Raw genomic sequence first — 21,551 nt, 5'->3', positions numbered from 1 at the left:
ATTAATACATATCAAAATCCTCGTGGAAATATATGTCACTAAAATTTTTATTTTAAGTCATCTTGCAATCAAAACGATATCACAAAGACAAAAGGGAAGCAAAAAACACAAAAAGTACCTCTAAGCAATGTTAGTGCCTAAATGAGGGATAATATGTTACAATTATAGCAAAAATTAAAAGCTCTGCTTTAAGCTGATGAGAAGACCAGGGCATATCTCTCATGTCTTTTATTGTAGGGGAAGATATGTCATGAAGGCATTCCTATGCTAAATATGATTGTTCTATGCTAAATATTAGAACACCATCTTCACTAATGTGCGTTTTTAACAGATAAATTTGCAATGTATCATCCAATATGCATTACAAGGAGATAGCGGCACTCATGCTAAAGAAAACCACAAAAATGGATATGCCATATTAATTTTAATATAAAAAACATGTGGTGAAGAAGACATCACAAAGTAAAAAAAACCCTGAAAATGGAATATGTTACTTTACTTTTAATCTTACAAACATCACAAATAAAAAAGGGAACAACAAAGTGGGTAAGCACCCAGAGCAATTTTAGTGTCTAAACAAAGAAATACACATTTCAATTTGAGTAGTAAAGATTAAAATACATACCTGACAAACATAATGTGGACACCAAGACTACAATGAGATGCAGAACAATCCAGGAAAATGAAAATCCCATAGATGACCAATGCACATGTGGGATTGCTTGTATTACACTCAAGGACATTTGCCATGAATAAAAATCACATCAGATTAGATGATATCTATAGGAAATCATAATTACCTATATAGATCTGGTCTCAAATTACCCAAATCAAAATAATTTTTGTTGTGAACGATAAAAAAAAATACACCCACAACTAAATGTTTTTTTCTCGGGCCAAAATATTTTGTTCCCACTAAAAGAACAAATTAGCCATAAAGAATTTGAAGAGAAAAAACATGAGGATATATGAATAGAACTTGGTTTTCGGGTTTGACCCAGAGCTTTCTGAATACAACATTGCTGTCCATAAAACCCTTGGTAGCCATTGGTGAATGAAGAAGGTGATGATAAAGCAATTCTCGGAGTGCTCAAAGCAGAAGGATTGGAGTACTATGTCTTTGAGTAGAGCAATTCCTTTTTCATGTGAGCCGTCCTCAAGTATTTCTCGACTCTTCTATAATGACTAGTCTTTTTTTTTGTTGCTGAAAATGTAAAGTCGTTTTTCAAATTATTCATAGTGAATATTATACCTTTCTTGTGGTTCTTGCAGAATACTTTGTAAATCAGGGTTATAAGTATGGATTTTCAAGAATTTAGGTAACATAGGGTTTTATAATTTTCCCCGTAAAATTATAATTCAAACAATTTTATCGGGAATTTGTTTTTTGCAAAATCTAGACCAATTTTGGGATTTTCAAGAATTTAGGTAACATAGGGTTTTAGAATTTCCTCGATAAAAATATAATTCAAACAATTTTACTCGAAAAAAAATTGCAAGATCGAGGCCAATTTTAGGCCATCCCCGAAAGTATTTGGCCATTCTACTGTGGCCTTGGTAGACGATGCCATTTTTTATCGGCAAACAAATTTACATTTTTATGTGGTTTGTATTCAAATATGATGGCTATGATTGGATAGTCAATTCCCTCGCGTTAATTTTTTTCATTGGTTTCCCTTTGAAGTCATCATTTCAAATATGTTTCATTACATAATTTGGACTTGTCTATGGACCTCCCATTAGAAAATTGGGGATAATTACAAAAGAAGTTAGAGATTAAATTTTATGGTAATTGTCTAATGTATTATTTTTCTAATAATGGAAATGCCAAGAGTAATGGGTAGGTGTAATGTAAATATGTAAACAATTTTAAATATCAACTTAATTTAAAAAAAAAAAGAAAAAAGATTAAAAGTGATATCTGAGATGAGTATAAACATTTAAATTTTGGGTTAATTAATAATAAAAATTTACAATAATAAAAATATAAAAATAAATTATCTATATTTTGATCTTGTTATTAACTTCTTAATAGACTTTTTTACAATTCCATGGGCCAATACCAGGGCTTATCAATACCACATGCCCAAAAAATGTAACTTATTTAACAACCAAAATATTTTATAATAATATCACAAGATTTTTAGCCATGGATATTCACCCCCACATTACCATGGATATCATTCACCTGTAAATACTAGGCTTTGTTTCAGTAGCATGTGCCAATACCACGGCTTGTCAATACCACATACATAAAAACATAAATTATTTCATAATCAAAATATTCTAAATCAATATGAAAATATTATTAACCATGGATATTCACCCCCACTTTAACATGGATATTATTAAATTGTAAATAGGCTTTCTTACAACACCATGGGCCAATTCCATCGCTTATCAATATCACATGCCCAAAAAACATAACTTATTTCACAATCAAAATATTTTATAATAATATGACAAGATTCTTAATCATGGACATTCACCCTCACTTTTCCATTGATATTATGATGTTGTGAATAAGATTTGTTATATTAGCATGGGGCTAATACCAAGGCCTATCGATACCACATGCCAAAAAATCATAACTTATTTCACAATCAAAATATATTTTAACAATATAACAAGATTCTTAACCATGGATATTCACCCCTAGTTTACCATGGATATTATTAACTTGTAAATAGGCTTTGTTACAATACGTGGGCCAACACCATGGCTTATCAATACCACATGCCCAAAAACCATAACATATTTCACAATAAAAATGCTTTATTTTAATTTAATTTATAACATTTTTTAAATTGAAGCTAAAAGAAAAAAGGTTATAATTACAATTGGATATATCTAAACTCTTTATCCTTACAACTACTAAAAATATTCCCATAGAAATCAAATTAATTTTTAATAACATTAAAAATTACAATACTTTTATATTTAAAGATGTGAAATTTATATAATATAAATAATGTTAGTAAGCACCCACATAGATTTGTCTTAATTAATAATCCAAGGGATGAAAAAAAGAAAAGTGAAGGGGAGAGGGGGGTTGGGAGAGGGAGGGAGATAGTGACAAATATGGAGGGTAGAGAGAGAGAGAGATAAGGGAGATATGGAGAGAGTAGAGGAGGGAAGGGAGAGATAGGGAGAGAAGGGGAAGAGAGAAAGATGGAGACACATAGAGGGAGGGGAGAGAGAAGAGAAGCGAAAGGGAGACAATTATAGAGTTGGAGAGAGAGAGAGAGAGTTTTGGAAGGAAGAGAGAGAGAGACAGAGACAGATTGGGGGCATTGATAGAAGGAGGTGGGAGAGAAATTTGGAAAGATGAATCAAGAGGGAGGAGGAGAGAGAGATGGAGTTGGAGGGGGGGAGAGAGAGGGAAGGAAGAAGAAATACATAAGGGAAGAAAGATGGAGAGAGAGAGGAGAGTTGGAGGGAAGAGAGAGAGAGAAAGAGAGAAATAGGTAGGGAGAAAGAGGGAGGGGGAGAGAGAGAGAGATAGATATGGAGAGAGTGTGTACATGTTTGGCGGTGAAATAGAGAGAGCAAATAAGAAAGAGACACATAAATACAAAAATAGATATTATGTAGTGTTGTATAACCAACCTAGATCCATCTTAAGCTCGGATCTATCAATAACTGAGAGGGATCAAATGTCTCAAGGTGCACTCCTTTCCTAAAGTTTTTCACTAAAGAAAGCAGTTTTCACCTCGAGAGATTGGATCCCTCTCAATGCTTGATATATCCGGGTTTAAGATGGATCTAGGCTAGTTATATGTATTTGAAGTTTTTATGGTGGAAATCATACTTGGATATATTGTATAATTTTAGCATAATTACATGTATTTTATGTATGGTTTTGTATAAATTATAAATATATATTTTTCATGAAATTTATTTTTTCACATCAATACCATAGCATGGAGTGTTTAACATATGGTTTAAGGGGTGGCACAATGTTCTTGTAGGATTCAAGGTAATTTCTTGAAACCTCAAAACCTTTCATACAACACAGATAACACTATGCCTACCAAGGTTCAAACCCCATATTCATTTTCAACAAGTTCTGTGCACACCCAGGGGTGCACATGCCTATTATGAGGAATCCCAACAATCATAGTGTCATCACGGAAGCCCAAAATTGACATATGGTCCCAAGAAGACAAATAGTAATCATCATTTTTATGAAATAAAACCATATTTAGCAACTAAGAAAATATTCTTGTAGTTTCATGTACTCCTACGTAAATTATGTCTAATAACTTAGGTGGTGGGAAATGACATAAAAAGAAAAAAAATCCAATGATAAAAAGACATCATTTTTATATTAATATTAATGAAAAGATGTTCTTTACATCATATAATATATACTAAACTTTATTTACCTGAATGACATGATATTGTAATATGTTCAAGATATAATGTTTGGGAAATATCAAAATCCCCATAGGATTCAAAAGAATTTAATAAGATTCTAGTACTCTTATGTTCAAACTAGATAAACAACATGGTATCCAAGTTAAAAATTAGTATCATAATTTCAGTGGATATGACCCTCATAATAAAAATGTAGATATACATGAAAAGTTATGTCTTCAACTAAAGGAAATGTGTTCTCTACTAATTAATCAACACTTCTCCCTGTAGGTATTCTTCATAATATATTTGACCCAGCTATAAGCCCACTCCCATTTTGGATAATATATCAAGATTTTTATGTAATTACCTATGAATGTGATCAAAGGGTATAACCATGAAGGTTCTAATCGGCTCCATAACTCTAATAGTCTATTGATGCAGTAAAGAATTGTTTAAGGAAGTATAACCTTTCAGCCAATCTATAACAACTTTTGAATCCCCTGTCACTTGTAAGTTTAGATTGTTAAGTGACATAAGTAAAATGACTAACATAAACGACTGATTTGTACTATTGTATTACTTGTTAAGTAGTGATATTTAAATTACTAGCCTAAGTTAGTCATTCACGTTAGTGATTTTTAGTTGTATTACTTATTAGTGTTTCTGGGAAAACTAGTGTCTTTTTGATCTGCTAGTCCCACTAAGACGGGTAGCTATCTTAGAAACAAACAATTCAAAGCTCTTCAAGATTTCCTTTATGTATGATAGATAAGAGAGAAGCATAGAGCACCAACTTGTATCTTCTGCTTGGCTCCTTGCTTGTTTCCTCTCTCACTTGATAGAGCTCGCTACTCTTCTCCTACTGGTCCCGCTTTAGAGAATATGTAAAGGCAAAGAAACAACACACCATCAAAGCATAGAGATCTATAATACCATAAACAATGTAGAATAAGAAATACATTAACCATATAATTGCATCCACAAATAACAAGATTTACAAGTCCACAATTATATGGAGGAAAACTCAAAGAACTTTATTGATAGTAGAATTAGAAGAGAGGATTACAACCTAGTTGTCTAATCCAGCATCGTCCACCCAGCATGAAAGCCCTCTTCACCTCACGAAAAGCAAGATCACCCAAAAACACAATGTCTCAAAGAGAAACCAACAACACTTCCTTACAAATTACAAAATTACAGCATCTAGATCTCTGAGATGAGGGATCCATTTATAGATATTTGCGGAGGCGTGAGTCAGCTTATGGGTTTTTTATTAGTGTCATTTCATTGATAGTTATTTGTTCCACTTGGATATTTCATGATCTCTTACTCATCCTTAGGCGAATTCAGAGAGCAAGTGTCATAAGAGAAGTTTCTAGAAGATTCTATGGGTTTCCACTTAGCAAACTGTCTCTGCCATTTGTCTATTCTCACCCATCGCACCCCACAGAAGGCTCTTTCAGTATGCATCACACTTGGCTAGTGTAACAGCCAGTATGCATCACACCCCTAGCATGGTGCAGTCTGTATGGTCCAGTTTTGGCCAGTTCTGAGTGGTTTATTAGGTGGAACTTTTGGGAAATGATGTAATCAGTTGACCATGATCCTTTAGGGTGTGAAAAAACACTTTTGGGGGTTCAACAGCCCTTGGTTTATCGAGATATTTGATTGGGGTTGCAGTGACCAAATATGTTTATAACAGTTGCCTTGTAAAGCATGCGGTCATAAATATTCTGATGTCGGGTGAAATGCTTTATCATAAGGATTCAAGGTTTTTTGAACTAGAAGGTGACCTATATAAAATACAATACAATACATTATCTTCATATTATTTTCATGATCTATCTGAGGCGGGCATTCCCATGCTCAGCTTTATAAATTCATTTTCATGTACATAGGACAGACAATCGTCCGCTGTTGCAGAGTGGTGATTCTTGTAGAGTCATCATCCCTTAGGTTGGACGATCATTTGTGCAGCTATGGTGTACATTTGATGTCTTTATTTTCTTGAATATATCACAACCATGATGGATGAAACTATATCCAGGGTCTTCAAACTCGTTCAATCTTCGCTCGATGTACAAGTCGATCCATGTGTAAAGATGTTCTAAAGTCAAACATGGAAAGACATCGCCTGATTACCAGCGAATGATGTAAGTTGTTAACAGGCACGAGAGGAATCACCGATAATGATAATGACCCTCAAGGTACTGCAGTACAATGCACGTGGTGTGAATATAGGATCTGAAGTTGAACACCACGAAAATATTTCGGTCGAAGGCCATTGATGTAAACCAGTCGCCAGAAGTGAGAAACTTGCCATTGAGGTATGCAAGCTTCAAAATACTGAAAGGGTTGTTCCTTAGTCAACTTCTTGGAAAAAGAGCTAATGTTGACAAGAAGTGACCAGTCGTAGGAGGGCCTTAATGAATCCCACATCTATGACATGAAATGAAGCAAATAATTTTTTGGAGGTGGAAACGATCTGATGATACAAGGTTCATGAATGGTGGTCATGAAAAATGGAGGGTGAAGGTATTGCAGTGGATGAGGCATTAACTGGGTGGTGAATTCTCTGAATGACTTCTCTTGAACATTTTGGCGACACTAAGATGGATTGGTAGCATTAACCCCAAACATGGATGGTACAGAGGACTAATGGTGATATGACCGGTGAATGGAATAACTCAACCCGACTCAATCATGGTGATGGAGTGAAAGTGTCATGTTCAATAGCGACCTACTACCAATAAAATTCTTTAAATTTTCTTCTCGTTTTCCCCAGTCATTGCTGACCAGTACCTCTTTATTTTTGTGAACTTTGAGGAGGATAACATATGCTTGTTTTATAATTTTCCCTTCGGGCCAACTTGTCTCTATGTTTTAGCGAGCCTAGCGACAATGAAACTCGTTCTTTTCTAGATGGACAAGTTTGTCATTGTTTTAATGAGTTTAATGACAAGGATAACTCGGTCATTTTCATGCTTATGGAGTTTGAAAAGGGACGAAAAGGAAACTCCAACAGTTCCTTTTTGTATTATAATCGCTTGAGCCTAAAAAATATTAAAATAATACAAAAGGGATGACTTTTCTGATCATTTTAGCGAGTCTAAAAAGACAAGCGCTCGATATTTTTGTGTGATAATCCCTCAGGTACAAAAAGATTAAAATACAGGAGGGATGTCGCTTCGAATCACTTTAACGAGTTGGAGAGGCCAGCTGCCAAACAATATTTTTATGTTTAACGAGTCTAAAAAGAGTTTAAAAGAGACTCGTTTTTTAGGAATGAGTGGTGTTTTGGGGTAGCAACTAGTTCTAGGTAAGTTTGTAACTTCTCAAAACATGGCAGTGTGGAGAGCGTGGCTAACAGGACCACTCATCGCAACTGTTCCTCAAAAGGGTAAACAATCAAGTGGAAGCATATGATCAGCCAAAATAATGGAGGTGATGGTAGGAACACAACCAAGGTTCAAAAGGCTGATAGCAGGGCGATCACAAAGGTTATTTACTGGGGGTGGATTCATTTTTTAATGAGCCTGAATCGGAAGAAACTGTTCTCAGTGGCAGGTTTATTTTTTAACGAGCTTGAACCTCGCGAAAACATTGCTCATTTGGTTTGCATGCCCCCAACATGAAAAAAATGAGAGTCTCTTATAACCAGATGGAAATTACTGGGGTGAAGACGGATGGATTCGTCCAGAATAGACAAAGGTTAATGGTGTGATAGACCAATCACATAACCTACAAGGAAACTTATCTTTACAACTACGTGCATGCCCCCCAAGCATCATTACATTCACTAGACTACTCGTGGTTATCAACTTGGTGGAATGAAGGTTCTTTTACGAGATCAAGTGAAAGACTCGACTTGGAATTCTACTTCAGGGGTCCTTGTTTTACAGTATTTAATAGAAAATAAAAACTATAGGATGATTAAGGTTTCTTGAATAATCTTCATTGTTATCTTGAAGGTGGGAATGCTGGTGGTAATCTTCCCACGGCATCTCTCCTATCATCATTGATTGAATGATTCCTTTGTCTATAGAATGTATACGTGACCAAGGATCTGAAGAGGTGCCATACTCTAGAGACCTGTCTACCCAAACACTTGATGAGTGTTGATTAGGGTTTTCCGCCCAGCCCATAAAATTGATTGCTACAAAATTTCTATGGGGCTTTGGGGCAATACCTGGTGATGATCCATGCTAACAAAATGTTTGGAAATCTTCTTAATCTTTGTTGATGTAGAAGATACCATATGATAGGTTTCCACCATGGCCACTTCCACCAAATTACTCGGAGGCAGGAAGGAAAAAGTACCCATTAAGGCAGGGTCTTTTAGGAGGCCTACTCTGACATTTTGAAGCAATTGAGAGCTTCCATGGATCATTGGAATGCTTCCCATAGCTTTTGAACTGTTGGGGAAAAAGGTTAGTTGGTAAATGATTGTAATTCCACCTTGGAAAGGAAATGCAATCTTTCTAAAATATGTTGACACAAGAGTAGCCATAGCATAAATCTAGGGCCATCCTAGTAAGGTATTGTAATCAAGGTTTCCATCGATAACTTTGACTTCAATTTCTACTGTCTTGCCCCCCAGTTCAACTTGAATGTTACTTAATATCCCATACAGCGTGTATGTTCCTCCATCGAATGCTTTTAATGTCGTTGATGATCGTTACAAGGGTGGTGAGCCTAAATTTTTCCAGCAACTCGTTGACATAATATAGGTAGATTCCCCCTCATCAATGATTATTCGATGAACAATTTTGTTGAGGGTTTTTACCTATATAAGGAAAGAGAGTTGGGTCGGTAATTGAGGTTCATATCCTTTGTGGTTAAAGGCCACAAGATTGGAATCTATTGGGTCAATCCCACCTATTGCTGATAATAAAGCTTTCTTTTGGGAGGGGAAATTCTGCAGTACTTCAAGTGTCAACATATCGGATGGTAATTAAGCCAGATCCTCTACTGTATTATAATTCTGTGCTGCTCGAGCACAAGGATTAAATGTCGATTTATGTACTACTCCCTTTGGTGGCTTTATAGTTAGTTCAGGAATGATGGGTGGCACAACATCTGACAAAGTTGTTGTCGAACTATTGGGTTGATCTGTAGCCTTGTTGTTTGACAACTGTGGATTCCTATAATCTTTATTCCTTGTCGATATCAAATCATCATTTTGTTGTTTCGAGATGGATAGCATAAGCACTTGGGATTTGGAAGCATGATTGATAGCAACCAAGTTAGTTTTTGGGTTTGGAAATGGATCAGTCAACACCACTGAGGTAGTTGAAGTCTTTAAAAATTTCACAACCTCAGCTGGATGTGGACAATCTCTCTTGAAATGCTCGTTGTTACATATTAAACATGGATAACAAGGTTTCTATTTCCTAGCAGGGTTTTTGGAAGATTTTCAGGAGTTTAATTTTCCTATTTCTTCTTATTATTTTTCCCTTTCTTCTTGTCCCCTAGTTGCTTTGGTTCTTTGCCCTTGTCAGATGAGATGACATTAACCTTCGAGGCAAGAAGTTTGTCACTTTCTTTTTGACTGGAAACTGCAAGGATTTTACCAGATGGATCCTTTGCGGTTTGCGTACTTGAGGTACCAATCACGCCATCACCGGCATGAGAGTCCCTGTTCGATTTAAGAGGGGGACGAACGGAAAATTCTGATCTAGGAGCGTCAGGAATTTTTTTGTAGATCTTTCCAGACTGAGTATAGATCAATTCCAAATATTGTGCACGAGCAATGACTTGCTCTTCAGTGACAAATCCTCCTTTCGCCACATCTTCTGTAATAGAAGGTAATAAAGACTTAATAACTCAGCTAGAAGCTAATCAGGGACATATGTCTTTACCATTCCACAACGACGCTGCCACTAATGAATATTATCAGATATGTCAGTGGCTATTGTCTATTTAAAGTTGGTAAGGAGTTTTGTCCCTGTTTCGTACCTTATGGGTAACTGAAAGTGGGTTAAGAAGGTAGTGGCAAGGGCGCTGAAGTTATCGAACGAAGCTCTAGGCAATTTGATGTACCATTTCACTACCAGACCTAATCGAATCATCATTGAGGGTGTTGGATGAACACCACAAATGAAAGGTAATTACATGATTCAATGGATCTTCACTCGTATTTCCATTGAATTTAGGAATATCAGAGGGAAGTTTATGAGGAATTGTTGGCCACCAAGGTGCATAAGCAATTGGATCATTCGTTAATGGGTGCAAATCTGGTAATTCTAGCGTTGCTACAAAGGGCAACTGTTGATTCAGGTTTGGTGAAGCATACCAAGGATAAGATGGGATCACTTGAGCAATCAGTCTTTGCATACCAGCATAATGTATCTGATGTTGGTAGCTTTGATAAGGTTGATGGACATAACCAGTATAGAATGGTTGTTGATAACCGTTTTGAAAATGCGGTTGTCCATTACCTAAAGAGCCTTATTGCTCAGGTCCTCGGTAAACTTGCTGGAATTGGGGTTGTTGATATTGCACCAGCCATTGTTGTTGAACCATTTGTTGTTCCCCAACACTAGATGATTGACCAAGATGTGGAGTGATAACTCCTGATTGAGCCTGAGTTGTTCCGGTTAAGGAAGCACTAATCTGAGATTGTGAAAGAGCCATAGAGAAAATAGGTTGTTGTGCTTCAACTTGAGTAATTTGAGGTTGACATACAACAGGATGTGCTTGTACTTACATCACAGTCACAATTATAGGTGTAATGGTAATATTCGACACAGCGTGTTTTGGTTGCATTGAATATACAACACTTGGTTGTTGAGGTAGTATTGGTATCCAACCACCAGATGCAATTCCACTTTGACCTGAATTTTGTTGTGAGCTCACATACAGTTGTTCACCAGGAGGGAACAATGAAAAAGCATACTGCCCCCCGTATGGTGGAAATCCAGTGCTCAAAGGATAGATGGGTCTTTGAAGACTGGGCTGCCCCAATTGAAACTGGTATGCAGGGTTAATTTGCTGAGCTTCAACATAAGAAATGCCAGATAGGGTCCCGAAAGAACCAATGGGAATAGACCATGACGTCGAAATAGTCCCTGGGTGGACTCCATCTAGTGATTGATAACTAGTTGCGATAGATGGTATACCAGCAAACATTGTAGGAGTGGTAGCAGGAGGTTATGCTGTGGCTGTATCAGATGACATAATCTGATATGTTGACAGTTGTTCAGACAAATTCAGTCTATCTAGAAGATTTCCTAGAAATTTGACAAAAACCTGCGATGAAGGACGATTGAAAGAACTAACTTCAGGAATCGAAGGATACAAGTGGATCCTAGCTCCAAAATGCAATGGAGTACTTGATGGAAGATCCTCTATAACTTCTTCTATAGCAATCAGTCTAGGTGGAAGAGGTAGACCATTAGGTCCATAAAATATTTCTAGGGCCGAAGAAGGTATAGTTTCTGTAGTGACAGATACTGGAGGGGTGACACCCTCTGAATTCTGGAACTCAACTCCCAGATGTTCAGGTGAGTGAACTTCAATTTTTGCATCAACTCTAGATGGAGTTGTTTCAGGTATTGAGGTGTCTACCATTACACTAGGATTAGTTCTAATGTCCTCTTGTAACCACGGAACTTCTTCTGTAAAGGCAGATGTACTAGAAATGATCAGAGTAACTATAGTCTCTGATGATGTTGAAACACAAGTTTCAAATAAACCAAGAGAGGTGGACTCAGTTAAACAAGACCGTTTCACTCGGAATGGTTTCATTTCTGGAGTCAAAGATGGTTGACTCGCTAGCCTCTGCAAATGATGGGGTTTTGATTGACTTTCTTCCACGATTGCGGATTACTTGATCAACTCAAAATTAAAAAGGGGAAAATGTTATTCCGAATTAAATGAATTTTATGACACTTTGACACAACTTTTCTTTTTCAATTTTTAAGAGTCAAGAAAAATCTAAAGGTGACTCTAGTCACCTTCGATTTTTAATGAGCCTGAAGTGACAAGTGCTCAGATGGACCTTTTCTTTTAAGGAGTCAAAAAGGAACGAAAGTGACTACTTTGGGAATCTAGACAGAGGGATTACCAAACCAATCACAAAACTGCAATATACACCTTGATGGTAAATTAAAAAGAAATTACCAAGGAATTTATGTACGACGTTCAATCTTCCCGAATGCTGTGTTCAGTGCATTGTGATCAATAGGGCGGTAGACACTGCTTCCTAAGGATAAAGGATATCAGCCTATTGTGTTCTCGGAATATATACTCAACGTACGGTGAGCACAAGTTTGTATTGGCACTTGTCGTATCAAAGAAGAGGAATCACCCAACCTTCAATGAAAATGATAGTTACCAAGCTTTACGACGCCGAAATACGTTTCTAGCCTAGACTTCTAGATGTTGTGCATTAGGTTCCAAAGCATTTTTATGTTCATTGAGGTTTATTTTAGAGTTAAACTTTCTTAAGAAGCTTGCCTTTCAAGGTTCACTGCATGATGTATATGTAAAATTCCTAAATATGCTATCTATAATGATAAGTAGTCGTTTGTTTTCTTTTAGCAATGAAAATCCTAGTTGGTAAGGAAAGAAGAGTACGATTATTTCAATGGAGAGTAGAAAGCACACACTAAATGCACATTTCCTAAATCATTTTCCACATGCAGTCTAAATGCAAATGCACATGCATGTATTTGTTTTTTTCATTTCCTTAATGTGAGAATGCCAAAAAGAAAACTAAGTACAGATATGAACTACTTTTCTTCAAAGCAACACTTTAGCGATTTCTTTTCAAAACGAAAGGAATAATAAGACAACACTTTCAATTTCGAATGGGAAACTACTTTCGACACTTCAAATATTGATAATTCAAATCAAATACAATGGAAAAAGTATAATCAACTATCTCGAAGAGGAAGACTTTACGACACTCTTCCTTTCGATTCACAATGATAGTTGCGACACTTTTGAATCAAAAGACGACAGTTCGATTAAGCTACTATTTGCAAAGGAGGACTGTAAATGATGAAAAATACATAAAAAAAATTCACAATTTCTGATCAATCAGGCTGAATAATGTGAAGGAAGGAGGCTTTAGCAATGATATACTGATCATAAGTAGAAAAACTACTGAATAGAGCTAAAACAAGGAGGAAAAAACCAAATTCCAGAGAGAGAAACAGTATCATTCAGTCATCGCACCTATCCTTAAGGGAAAAAGAGATGCATGTCACCTGCAACACATGGGAGGTGCGATGCATACAAGCTGCTAGTTATAGACAGTGCGATGGACCAGGGAACGAAAGTGAGTTTGGTTTTTGCTCAAAATTTGCAGCTAAGTTCAGTGATTTATGCTGAGCTATGATAGACAGTAAAACCAAAGTACAGGGGTATGATCTTATGAGGTTATTGAGCTACAACAAGGGCACTTAGGATGTTTTCAAGTCATATGTTTAGTTCATAAACCAACCCGGAGATTGACTGAAGAAGCGTTGATCTAATTTGCACTTGCATAGCAAGAGCAGTTCGAAGGCTAGCTGGCTTAACTTTAGGCTCCGTCTGTAGTTTATAAAGCAAACAAAGGTAACAAACAAACAAGCTATTCACTCCCCAGCGGAGTCGCCTCTTTGTTTTTGGGAAAACTAGTGTCTTTTTTATCTCCTAGTCCCATTAGGATGAGTAGCTATCTTAGAAACAAACAATTCAAAGCGCTTCAAGATTTCCTTTATGTATGATATATAAGAGAGAAGCAACGAGCACCAACCCGTATCTTCCACTTGGCTCCTTGATTGTTTCCACTCTCCCTTGATAGAGCTCGCTACTCTTCTCCTACTTGTCCCAATTTAGAGAATATCTATAGAGGCAAAGCAACAACACACCATCAAAGCATAGAGATCTATAATACCATAAACAATGCAGAATCAGAAATACATTAACCATACAATTGCATCCACAAATAACAAGATTTACAAGTACACAATTATATGGAGGAAAACTCAAAGAACTTTAGTAATAGTAGAAGTAGAAGAGAGGATTACAACCCAGCTGTCTAATCCAGCATCATCCTCCCAGCATGAAAGCCCTCTTCACCTCATGAAAAGAAAGATCACCCAACAATACAATGTCTCAAAGAGGAATAAACAACACTCCCTTACAAATTACAAAATTCTAGCCTCCGGATCTCTGAGATGAGCGATCCATTTATAGATATTTGCAGAGGGGTGAACCAGCTTCTGGGTTTTTGATTAGTTTCATTTCACTGATAGTTCTTGGTTCCACTTAGAGATTTCATGATCTCTTACTCATCCCTGGGCGAATTCAGAGAGGCAAGTGTCGTATGAGAAGTTTCTAGAAGATTCTCTGGGTTTCCACTTAGCAAACTGTCTCTGCCATTTGTCTACTCTCACCCATCACACCCCACAGAAGGCTCTTTCAGTATGAATTTCACTTGGCCAATGTAACGGCTGGTATGCATCACACCCCTAGCATGGAGCAGTTTATATGGTCCAGTTTTGGCCAGTTCTCAGTGGTTTTTTAGGTGGAACCTCTGGGAAATGATGTAACCAGTTGACCATGATCCTTTAGGGTGTGAAACAACACTTTTAGGGGTTCAAGAGCCCTTGGTTTATCGACATATGTGATTGGGGCTGCAGTGCCCAAATATGTCTATAACAATTTTCTAGTCATATATTTTAACCTTAGACTAAATTAGTCATTTATTCTAGTAGTTTTTAGTTAGTCACTTAAGATTTCTCATTTTAGTAGTATTTCACTTCAAAAAACTATGGCGACTAACTTTTTCAGTCACATAGTCACTAATTTCATTATTTTCCACTAGTGCTTACATTGTTGGCTAAAGGAACCAATCACACCATCAACGATGTGTGATCTTGTAGAGGCTGCATTGGTTTGACGTGGATGAGGCAGATCTGGAATTTTTTCATATAAAGTGCGAGATTGAGTATAAATGAGATCTAAGTACTTGGCATAAGTGATAACTTGTTCTTTAGTTACAAAACCACCCTTGGTAACATCTTCAGTAATTACTGGTAAAAGTGATTTTATGAACCATTTGGCCAAAATCTGGTCTAGAATATGAACTTTAACCAAACAACATCTTTGCTTACACTCATGAATATGATTTGAAATATGGGTTGGCATTGATTGTTTTAAAGAAGTTAAAATCTTGGTACCATTGTCATAACGAATGGGTAACTAAAAATGTGTCAAAAATGTAGTCATTATGGCATTGAAAGTATTAAAAGAACCTCGTGGTAACTCAACATACCACTTGGCTTCCAAATTGATTAAGGTTCACTGGAAAAGACGTAATATAATGGAATCATCAATTAACATGTTCGGCGTGCATAAAAGATGATAAGTCATGACATGGTTTGATGGTTCTTCTCCTTATTTACCTACAAATTTTGGAATCTCGCTAGGTAACTTTATAGCGATTAGCAACGAAAATGGTAGATAAAAAATGGGATGATTTGTTAACTGAGATAGTCTGGTAAATCCAAAGTTGCAATGAATGGTAACTAACGATTATGATCCTACTGCGGGTATTGATAACCTTGAGGGGCAAGTTTCTGTGGCGACACACTCGGAAATTTTTTTTAGACCTTATATTAGGTGGGCAAACCTACCTATGGTTTTGTGCATGGATTATGCACATGGTATGGGGCATGATTTTTTTCTGTCCATGGTATTTTGTAGATCCGATCGAGGGAACTACTGTTATGTTCTAATCCACTGTTAATGGATTGGGGTTTATGGATTCTTCAGCATGTATATATATGTATTGTAAAATTGAAAGGAATATAATAAAAATCAATCCTGCAGTCCCGATTTCAAGATCTAGGGGAAAATATTTGTGTATATTTGTTTTATATTTTATGGTCTCGCCATTATTTATTTTCTATTTTTTAGAATCCGTATTTAGGTAATTTATGTACGGGGTTAAAACCTGCATTTGGTATTAGAGTCGTTTCGGCTTCAATGGGATGCCTTTGCTGCTGAGGGGTTTTACTCGAGCCTGTGGTAGACCCTATTTAGTGGGGTATATGAGGGATTGATTCTTTTCGGTAAAGAAGATGGAGAGCAGTGGAAAGATAGAGATCGAGAAATTTAATCATCATAGTTTTGAGTTGTGGAAACTCAAGATGGAGGATCTACTCGTGGATAAAGATCAGTGGATCATGGTAACTTTAGGTACTAAACCAACGGTAATGTTAGTTGAAGAATGGGAAAAGTTTGATCAAAAGGGAAATATAATAATATGGTTGTGTGTCTCAGATTTAGTATTGTTGAATGTATCAGGGGAAGCTTATGCGAAGGATTTTTGGGACAAGTTATTGACTTTGTACCAATCTAAGTCTCTAGTGAATAAATGTTTCCTTCGAAAAAAGTTGTATAACCCTATGATGAGAGAAAGAGAGTCTATGACAGAGCATCTGAATGCCTTTAATACTATGGTAAGCCAGTTATTATTGTCGATATTAAAATTTCATATGAAGATAAGTGCAGCAGTTTGTTGTGTTCCCTACCGGATTCGTGTGATAGTTTAGTTCTTGCAATAGGTAGCAATTCAATTTCCTTGCAGCTTGATTAAATGGTCTCATCCTTATTGTCAGAGGACATAAGACAGAAAAATATGGAGGGCCACAATGGTGATACCTTTTCTATACGAGGGTAGTCCCAAAACAGAACCAAAAAAAAATACTTGATTGGGAGATCTAAATCTATAGGGAGATCTAAATCTCTAGGAAAACCTGTAAAGGCATACTGGAAATGTGGAATGGAAGGGCACTTGAAAAGGGAATGTAAATCTAAAGATCCTAAGAAAGGAAAGGGATCTAATGATTCTCCTTCTACAAAGGTGAAAACAACCTCACGTGAAGGTCAGGATGTGTACTTGGCTTCTTCTTCAAGTACACATGTAGATCATGAGGCATGGTTGATTGACTCAGGTACATCCTTTCATTTCACTCCCCATAGGGTGTGGTTTTGTGAGTATGAGAAATATGATGGTGGTGATGTCTTCTTAGGGGATGATAGGAAGGCTAGAATCATTAGTCATGGAAAATTCAAGTTGAAGTTGCAAGGTATTAGAACACTTCCAGGTATTTTGCATATTCTTGGATTGGCTACAAATTTGATTTCTATAAGCAAGTTGGATGATGCAGGTGTAAAAATAGTGTTCCAGAAAGATACCTGCAAAGTGGTTTGAGGAGCATGGGTATTGATGTGGGAATTTCGGATTGGAATTCTATATAAGATTGAGGGTAGCACTGTTGTTGATGGGTGCAACAATTTTGGGATTCCTGAAAGTGGAGTAGAAAACCTAGTGGTCTCTAGAGAAAAGGCCATGCTATGGAATCAAAGGGTTTGACATATTGGAGAGAAGGTCATTCACATGATTCATGGTAATGGTATGGTAGACGATACGTCTAGTTTCTCTCTCAATTTTTATTTCTACAAAAATTGTGTATATGGGCAGCAGAATCGTGTGAGTTTCCCCTCTAGTGCTAAGAGGGCGAAACCAATATTAGAGCTTGTGCACAGTGATGTGCTTGGACATTTGTCGGTTCCATGACTAGGTAAGTCTATATAATATGTATCATTTATAAATGAATTCTCAAGGAATACATGGATTTTTTTTTCTTAGGAAGAAATCTAATGTCTTGGACAAGTTTAAAGAATTTAAGGCTCTGGTCCAAAACCTGACATTGAGGAAGATAAATTTGTTGAGGACAGATAATGTTGTTGAGTTTTAAAAGAAGTAATTTGAAGTGTTATGTAAGAAGTGTGGTATAGCACAACCAAAGACTACTCCATACACACCTCAACAAAAGGAAGTTGCCAAAAGAATGAATAGGACACTGATCGAAAAAGAAAGAAGCATGCTCAATGGTGTCCGGTTAGGACAAGAATTATGGGTAGAGGCGATGAGACTACATGTTACCTGGTCAACATATCACCTTTATCGACGTTGGAGCATAAGACTTAGCAAGAGTTATGGACTCGTAAGAAACCTTCTCTTTGACATTTGAGGGTATTTTGATGTGATGCATATGTACATGTTCCAAAGGAGAAAAGAACAAACTTTGATAGTAAATTTGAAAGGTGCATATTTATTGGGTATAAGGATGATTTAAAATGTTATAAGATTTAGAACCCAAAAACAAGGAAGGTTGTGTACAATCGGGATGTAGTGTTTAGAGAGGTGAAATATGTTATTAAACATGAAGTCCTACCAAAGGAACCTGAGAAGATAGAGTGCGAGCTAAAGGAGGAAGAATCAAACTCTACAGTAGAAGAAGAATTAGAAGATGAAGATCGACAAACTTAAGTTGTGAGAAGATCATTTTGAGAAAGAAGGAAGCCAAAAGGGTATATTCCATATGGTTCCTGTTCAAATTTTTCTTTATCTGTTATTGATTGTGATCCCAGAACTGTGAGGGAAGCAGTGTATTTAGAGGATGGAAAACTATGGAAAGAGGCCATGGTTGATGAAATGGAATCTTTGCAGAAAAATGAGGCTTGGGATTTGGTGGAGTTTTTTCAGTTGGAAGGGAACCCATTGGCAACAAATGGGTGTTTAAGAATAAGATGAATGAATAACGCAAGGTGGAGAAATACAAAGCTCACTTGGTAGAAAAAGGTTATTACCAGGTGCCGAGAATTGATTTTCGTGATATTTTTTCTCTTGTTGCCAAGGTAGCTTCTATTAGATTACTTTTATCTATTGTTGTTTCTTTCGATTTTGAGATTGAAAAATGGGATGTGAAGACAAAATTTCTTCATGGGGACCTAGAAGAAGAGATCTACATGAAGCAAGCTAGAGGCTTTGCGTTGAAGGGTAAGAAAAAACTTGTATGTAAGTTAAAAAATTCTTTGTATGGGTTAAAATAGTCACCAAGGATGTGGTATCAGAAAATTGATACATTTATATGCGACTTGGCTTCACCAGAAGTAAAGAATATCGTTGTGCGTATTTTAAATTAATTGGTGACTATTTTATTTATTCGGTCTTGTATGTGCATGATATGTTACTAGTTGGAAATGCGAAAGAAATTATCTAGGATTTGAAGACTCGATTGTCCTCTAAATTTTACATGAATGATTTTTGTGTTGCAAACTATATTTTAGGAACGGAAATTAAACAAGACTTGGCAAAGAGGAAGCTCTGGTTAAACTAGAGGAAGTATGTAGAGACAATGCTGCAGAGGTTTAAAATGCATGATAGTAAACCGGTGAAGGTTCCTATTCCTGTAGGTGTAAAGTTATCTGTTGAATAGTGTCCCAAGACAAAAGAAGAGGAAGAAGACATGTCTAGTCTTCCATATGTAAGTGCACTCGGTAGCTTTATGTATGCAATTTTCTATACTAGATTAGACATTGCACATACAATGGGAGTATTAAGCAGATTTATGTCAAAAGCAAGGAAGGAGAATTGGAAAACAGTGAATCCAGTTTTCATCAATGATGGCTAGAGGTGGTTACATTTTAAATGGAGGTCAACTCACATCTCGAAGATGTGGTGGCAAAAAAGCAGTGCTTTAAATATTCCAAAGTGGATCTGAGTGATGATGAAGACTAGCCACACATATATTATATTTGTTGTTGTAATACCTGAAATTAATGGAGAAAGTTTGTTTCATGGTTCTATGTGTGTCTTAGTTTATATTTAGTTCCTATTTTCTAGGAGATAGTTTTGATCTCGTTAAATTGAATGTAATCTTATTTATTTTGGATTCAATGGATAATGGAGTAGACAGAAGTACTGCTTAGGCAATCTCTAGGTGTAGCTCATCTCACCTGTAAGCTTCATTTTAATGTTTCTTCCCATTTTTAAATATGTTGAGTGGATCAATGGATATCGTGTTGGATCTATAGATATGTTGAGTGGATCAGTGGATCTGGTCTTGGATCCATAGATATGTTGAGTGGATAAGTGGATCTGGTGTTCGATCCATAGATATTTTGAGTGGATCAACAAATTTGGTGTTGGTTGCATAGATCAGTTGAGAGGATCAGTGGATCTGATGTCGGATCCATAGATATGCTGTTGGATTGCTAGATTTGTTAATTAGATCAATGGATCTATTATTGGAGTCATGGATATATTGATAATATGAGTTACTGGTGGTGCTCATGAGTTAAAAAGAAGGGCGTTGTTGAAATTATTTTGTGACAATGAATAATCACATTGCAAAGACATAGCTTAGTGAGAGAAATATGCTCCATGGGTAAAATTATTCCAACTGGAACTTCAAGTTTCATACATTACTTGAGGGTTCTAGTCTGTGGAAAATTTCAAATGGAGATGAAGCAAAGATGATTGCAGTCAATGGTGCCACAACTGCATCAGTTCAAGATTTGGACAAGAGGGAAAATAAAGCAAAGGTGTTGTTGAAGATTTCGGTAAAATACAATATAATCCCTCATATACGAGACTGCAAAACCTCCGATGATTTTTGGGTGACACTCAAATATTTGTATGAAACGAAAAATAAAAATTGTATGTTGTTTCTGAAGAGCAATATTCTCTCCATTAGGATGGAAGAGAATGAATCCGTTATCGCATTCATCTAACAGATTAAAAAAATGAAAGACAAGTTATGTGACATAGGGTAGAAAGTATCCAACAATGATCTTGTCATGATTAGCTTAAATGGCATGACAAAGGATTATCAAATTTTCATTACACGGCTTGAAACAAGGGAGAAAGCTCCCTCCTTTGAAAAGTTGACAGGGATTTTGATGCAGGAAGAAGAGAGAGGTAAGAATCTAAAGCCTCAGAATGTAGATCTTGCATTGGTGGCAAAGAATACGTTCTTCAAAGGGAAACCATGAGGAGGACATAAAAGGGGTTGTCCATCTCAAAAGAATCCATTTCAAGGCATGTGATCCGTCAAATGATTTAGCAACTAAGTGTTTTTACTGTGGAAAAACTATTCATATTGATATAGAGTGCTACAAGAAAAAGAATGATGAAAACAGACATAGACACAAGAGGCATACAAGGAATTTTGTTGGTGAATATTTGAATCATGATCTTAAATTTTTTGTCTGATGTTGCTCTTTCTGTTGAGACTGATGAGGTTGGAACTTGGTTTATGGATTATGGAGCGTCCACTAATAAGACATGCAATAAACACTAGTATGAAAATTTCAAGGAGACCAGTAATGGTGCTAACATC

Source organism: Pinus tabuliformis, chromosome 4_2, assembly GCF_031772625.1.
Source record: "Pinus tabuliformis cultivar Carrire ecotype Pingquan chromosome 4_2, CPIR1, whole genome shotgun sequence".
NCBI classification, from domain to species: Eukaryota; Viridiplantae; Streptophyta; class Pinopsida; order Pinales; family Pinaceae; genus Pinus; species Pinus tabuliformis.
Note: the sequence above shows the minus strand (reverse complement) of the source record.